Source organism: Xyrauchen texanus, chromosome 1, assembly GCF_025860055.1.
Source record: "Xyrauchen texanus isolate HMW12.3.18 chromosome 1, RBS_HiC_50CHRs, whole genome shotgun sequence".
NCBI classification, from domain to species: domain Eukaryota; kingdom Metazoa; phylum Chordata; class Actinopteri; order Cypriniformes; family Catostomidae; genus Xyrauchen; species Xyrauchen texanus.
Window position 1 is genome coordinate 19,051,124 of NC_068276.1, and position 6,747 is coordinate 19,057,870.

At 37.2% G+C, this 6,747-nt stretch overlaps 1 pseudogene; it reads left to right on the plus strand.

Annotated features, from left to right (window-relative positions):
- The first annotated feature begins 5,796 nt into the window (after positions 1 to 5,796).
- Positions 5,797 to 5,970, plus strand: LOC127652095 (uncharacterized; annotated as a pseudogene).
- The last annotated feature ends 777 nt before the right edge of the window (positions 5,971 to 6,747 follow it).

Genomic DNA, 6,747 nt, shown 5'->3' on the forward strand with positions numbered 1-6,747 from the left:
TTTATGTTGGTATAATTATTTAAAAAATAAATTGCTCTGTAAATAATTTCACATGTTGCCTGTAATGATAACAAATAATCTATTTATTTAGAATGAGACAAAATAGAAAATTTATATAATACACTTCAATAAAATATCATTTTTAAATCAAACAATTTTGCTCCAGTGTTCCTAATTCAGCGGTCCCAGTTCCTGTATTAAATGTTTATGAATGATAATTAATTATGATAAATTATAATAAAATAATATAAATATGTATCTTTCAGAAGTTTACATTGTTTGGTTCAAAGTCTTTTGGATAGAAACATCTGGTAAATGTAAATATTTATATTATGTATTATATTACTGATGATAATTTATGCTAATAATATATTATTATTAATGATAATAAGATCATAAAAACAAGTACAATTTAAAAAAAAGGAAAAGGGCTTTCTGCCCCTCAGTTGGTTGGTTGGGGGTGTACAAATTGGTCAATTTGATATATATACGTATTTATACATATGAAGCTAAACATTATTGAAAGATTATTTATGTAACCTTTATTGATTATTGAGTTTATTGATTTTTGACCTAACAGTGTTGCTAGAGAAAAGGAAAAGAGTATTTTCTAATACTGGAATACCAATTGACAAGCAAACTCTGTTGATCTACTGTTATTGAATTACTGCGCAGTTTTTTTAAGCCATAGTACAATTTTTACTTCATATTATTTTAATTGTAATAAATGTTATATGACTGTAGAGTGCATGTTTTGTTTGGAAGCGCAAACATTTCAAAATAAGAGTCCCCAGTGTATTTTGGGCTTGTTTATAAAGTCCCTCATCATGCACAAAATCTGAATTTTATTTCCTGAGTTCCACAACAAACACACATTTGGGATTTCACTCATTTTTTCTTCTTGTCAGAGCCCATCACAGTAAGGAAAGACTAAGAACATTTGTTTTACATTCAATAAATATGTTTTAAATAAAACTTTTAAAACACTTTCAAAAGCTGATTAATCGTAATCATCCTTTTTCACCATCTTACACCTCTTACACTAACGAGAGAGGACTTGAATGGCTTCATCTCATCCCTGCTATGCGTGATTAGAATGAAAAGTTAATATTTTATCAAAATCAGGGCCTTTGATTTGAAAGCAATAAAAGTTATCAATGCTATTTAGTCGTTTTTGTAACGTTCAATTCATTTAAAGACACTTACTAAGTAAATAGCTGAGACTCAAGAGTTCATATTTGAATTATGAAAATGTTTGTCATGCATTATTATAAAATGTATGAATAGACTAGTGATTATTCAAAGTGTTGATTTGGAAATAAATGCACTCGTAACTTTTTATTAATGGGCAAGTGAAGGTGTTTGTTTCACTATTGGGTTCAAACCTGTGCTCATATTTGCACTTGAACCAGAAACCAAAACATTCGGTTGAATGAAGCTTCGGGCGTTTCACGTTTGTCGGGAAAACCAATCGAGCTCTGATTTGTGCTTTAAAGCTGCTGTAAGCTATTTTTTTCATGGAAAGGTAAGCAAAATATGTTCCTACTCCGTGAAAGTTATTAATGAAATAAGTGTCGTGAGATATGATCTACACATGATCTAACTGAAAATTGCAGTTGTTCTGGAAAAGGTGTGAAGGAGCTATTTCCACTCCTGTCCGGTGTAAAGGCTTGTTATTGATTGTGCTCCACAAAACATGCGCCGTTGCCTGATCTGCATAATTACCCGCAACAGGCGGATGACCTGTAAGACGTCTCGGTGTGATACACGACAAGAAATGCTGTTAGTCACAAAGTAATGTTTCATGTTATTAATGTCCTGACTGATTCAATTTGATCAGTTGAATGCCACTTTGGTGAATAAAAGTACCAATTTCATAACATAAGAGCAAAATCTGTACATTATTTCAAACTTTTGACCACCAGCTTATATATATATTACAATATGATAAAATAAAACATTATTAAATGATGCACTCTTACATGATGTAATAATTACATTTTGTGAAAATGATTACATTATGCTTTATTACGTTATGAGTTACTACACGAGTTTTCTGAGCAGTCCAGAGATGTTGTTTAACCTTAATTAAATACTATTTATAACTTCTCTTCTGGGTGTCTGGGGTACAAACTGAGCAGCTCTATAAATAATGTTTAAAGCTGATTGTGATATTAAACAAAAGGTACAATTATGAAAGCGATAGTTCACCCAAAAATCTTTAATTCTGCCCTTTGACATTTTGCGCATGATACATGCAGACTTGTTTGCTTAAGCAGGGTTCCAACGGATCCTTAAAATGTCTCAAATTCAGTTCTCTGTATAAAAAGTCTTACATATGTTAAGTTATGTGTGAAAGAGATGTTGAGAGCTTGATTATCAGGAAATAACCATCTACATTTTGGTCTGTTTCTCACACAAAACTATTGTATGATTTGGACTGTATAGTATATTTTTCAATAGTATGTATTTATATCAAAGTACTTATATGAGTTTCCTGGCCTTTGTGTGACCCAGGCGAGAGCATATGAGGTTACTAAAAGTCTTGATGCTGCAAAAACCACAAAGAGCACCCAGCTGTAACAAGATAATGAGGCTAGGGCCTTGAAACACAGCTTTTGTGATTAATAGGTTAAAAGGAATGGAAGTGAAGGAATGGAATTATTATTATCTTTTTGGACATGTATTTGGTAATACCATGCTTTTGGACATGGTACTTTGGTAATGTTATTGCTTCTTTGACTAGAACCATTATAGCACCTTTGCTTTCTGTGAAGTACTTTTGGAGAACCATGTGCTGTGTTTAAATGCAATGTTTCATGTGTAAAATAACCATTTACTACCACTGAATATTTCAAAGTACCCTGTGCTGGGTAGTAACAGATTACATGGGTTGGTATTTCATAATCAGTTTACAAAAATCAAGAACTTGTAATTAGATCAAATAAATGTTTAAGGGGGCCTGGGCAGCTCAGCAAGTATTGATGCTGACTACCACCTCTGGAGTCACAAGTTTGAATCCAGAGCGTGCTGAGTGACTCCAGCCAGGTCTCCTAAGCAACCAAATTCACCCGGTTGCTAGGAAGGATTGATTCACATGGGATAATCTCCTTGTGGTCACTATAATGTGTGGTTCTCGCTCTCGGTGTGGCACATGGTGAGTTGTTCATGAAGCCTCCACACGTGCTACATCTCCATGGTAACGCGATCAACAAGCCACATTATAAGATGCGCAGATTGACGGTCTCAGACACGGAGGCAACTGAGATTTGTCCTCCGCCACCCTGATTGAGGCAAGTCACTACGCCACCACGAGGACTTAGAGCGCATAGGGAATTGGGAATTCCAAATTGGGGAGAAAAGGGGAGGATTTATTTTTTAATAAATTACATTTTAAAGTAATCGTAATCATTATACAGTTACTTTTTGATGAATTACATGATTACATATTAATCAGGCAACTGTATTAAATTATTCATAATTTAATGATCCTTCGAACTATTCTTCTTTTTAAATATTTTAAAATGTTCACTCTAAAACAGCCTTTCAGTAAACATTTGGTAGTTGGGGGTTGTAGAACTGCATACACAGATCTGATACGTGCCATCACATCGAAGATGGAGTAGTAATCCACACATAAAAGCCGAACCGATTGCAATAAAGTTAATTTTAGCTCCGCAAATTGTTTTTGAACTCCAATTCCAAAATTTACATGAATACGATTTTGCCTTTTTGACAAATATTTTTAGTATTTTTAATTTTTGTGATGTTGATTCACAAATATAACTGATCTGATCTTTTCCCACACATTGATGGCATTTGAAATGCCAAAATTGCCAAAAGCAATAACATTTTAAGCGCCTTTTTATTTCACTCAGAAACAAGTGATCCCCCCAACACACACACACACAAATCTTATCAACTCTCATATTTTGATATATTAAGTATTTTTTTTTAAAATCCATTCAAACTACATTGCCAAAATTGTACAAAATGTTTCTCCATTTGGAGTTAAGAGCTCTCATTGTGCTAATCCTTCCTAGACTGATGCATTTCAATCACCTTTTTCCTCGTAATTTCCGGAATTTCTTTTGACCTTGGCATAATGTGTTAGTGGGTGAGACCTTTTAGCCAACTTCATGCTGCTGAAAAAGTTAGATTTAGGACCTAACCTTTAGGTGTTGATTTGATTGAAAAGGTCTGGCAGTAATCAGGCCTGGGTGTGTCAAGTCCAGCTGAACCCCTGAACCTCATAGATTTGGGGATTTCATAATTAAGGGGGCAAATAGTTTTTCCCACAGGCCCTGTTTGGATAACCATTTTGCTTCAATAAATTACATTATCATTTAAAAATGGGGGCAAATATTTTTTAAGAGCAGTGCAGGTACATATGTAGGATATTTTATGTATTTAATGTTCAGATATTTTAAAAAGCTAATATGTGACCAAAATGATGGAAAACAAATCAAATATGATCCTATGTTTCTGTTAGGAATGGGTATTGATCACTGATCTATATATATATAGATCAGTGGTATTGATACAGATTTCCAGATTCAGTATCGAGTCATACGGGTATATTTTAGTTCAAATGTCCCTTTTGCTCACATATAAAATAAATGAGCTCTCAGCTTAAGTTTGTGATCTATCGGTGATCTGCAAAAATCTGTCGATAGTTGGCGAAAGTTTTTCACCATTTTTATCTCCACAAGCTGCGTCAGCACGTCCTGATACATATTCATGAGCTAGCTCTTCGCCATAGTGGGTCATTTGCAATAAAAATGTTCAGGTGGCTTTTACACGGTTTGATGCACGACGCCTGTGAGTATCTTCACATTTCAAACGTTCAGTTGCATTATTTTGACTTTTAAGATTACGTTGTTGTTGCTAAATGCAGAAATGCTTGTAGTCCCGTAAACTAGGATCAAACGTTTGAACATTAATCCGTCGGAATAAGTCTAGAAAGTCAATTAAAGTGCTTTTCATCCTTTCAAATATTGAAGAACACCAGCGACGGTGGATGGTTTTACGATGTGAAAATGCAGCAATTTGGAGCTTTTGATGGGTTTTTGGACTTTGTTAATCAGTGTAGACTAATCTGAGACAACCGTCCAATTTGAGTCGTTTAATGAGAAAATGAAGACATTTGTCACGTGAACTGTGGCCATTAAATACACCGATGAAGTTGCTCATTAGAAAAGTACATCAAACTTAGTAAACGGGTTGCTGATATTTAACGCTCATTCAAGGATTGTCTCGTTGTTTCACTGTAGAGCTGTAAAGATGCATGTGGATACAATGGTTGATACTTTTTCAATAGTCGATGAAACTGTTTCAAGCTTTTATCGTCGTCCGTGATTGTAGTTTGATGGACTTGCAGTAGCACATTTAACCACATGAGGACCTCAGAGACAGAAATGTCTCAAAAGCTTCATTTTCTCCCGTCTGTTTGTGAATCTGGTGTCCGAACACGAGTAGACAGACTTTCCTGTTAAAAAGGGGATTGTTTAATATTATAAAGAGACTCTAGAGAGGTTTATTGTCCACAAACACTGTTCTCGTGTTTGATTGGACGATGGAGATCTCGCGATAACACGCGAGAACGAATATCCGCGTATTTTGAAGGTTTTTCTGCTTATTGACGCGAATCTCAAAACTCTTCACACGGTCTCTAAGAGGGGCTTTAGTTTTGCAGTTTGTACGTAGTTTTAAGTTGTGTCTTATTATTATTAATTACACCGTCAGGGAGATCTGTAGTGGTCTGAATCACTCCCTTTGCTCGGATCTTCTTTTGGTATCGCTTCTCGGCCTTTTGGCTAAGATCAAGTGTAGTATCTGTTCTTATCAGTTTAACCAACCACAAATCTCTTGTCTCATTTGTGCAGGACCGGGAAACAGTGAGTCCAGTCCCAGGCCTCACACTAGGTGAGGCAAAAGATGTTTGGAAAAATGCTGCCCACCCAACTCTCCAGAATAGGCACAAGGACATGGCGTGGATGGTGGCCCATGAGATCCTCCCGGTCAGGGCGGTGATGCACTCCAGAGGCATGGCCAAGAATCCAGTCTGCCCTCGTCCGGGGTGCAGTGCCCCGGAGACAGTACGACACCTGCTCTGGGAGTGCAGCGCTGCGCGGGACCTGTGGGCCAAGACCGGCCCCCTGTATTTCCCGTGCCTGCCAGCGGGTAGGGTCCAGATGGATTACAAGCTCGCCATCCTTGGTGTGGGCCAGGGCTTGAAGGACTGTACAGCAAAAACTTTACCTCGCTCTGGCTCACTTTCAACTCAATCAAGGATGCCATCTGGACCACAAGAAACCTGCTGGTGGGGAAACACGTTACGGTTCCCCTCCACGCGAGCGAGCAAATGGTAACATCAACGCTGCAGGGGTACCGGGCGCTGTTATTCGGACGGGGGGGCCGGGGTCACACGGAAGAGGTCCCGGCCGCCACCGTACTTTGGCCGCCTGTAGATGCACCCTTACCACCACCGGCTACGGGAACAGCAGGCCAGCGGGCAGGAGGAGAGGGATCTCCTCTGAGCACAGAAGCGGCATGCCAAGTGCCTTTCCTGGAGAGTGGGATGATGGCCAATTTGATAGGGACTCATCCCGGTCTTGAACAATAGATGGCATTTTAAATTGGCACCAAGTTGTTTTTATTTATTATTTTTAAAACATTACTTTTAACACAATTGAAAAATAGGGACTTTTAAGCACACAATTGAAAAATATGGACTTTTAAGATTTT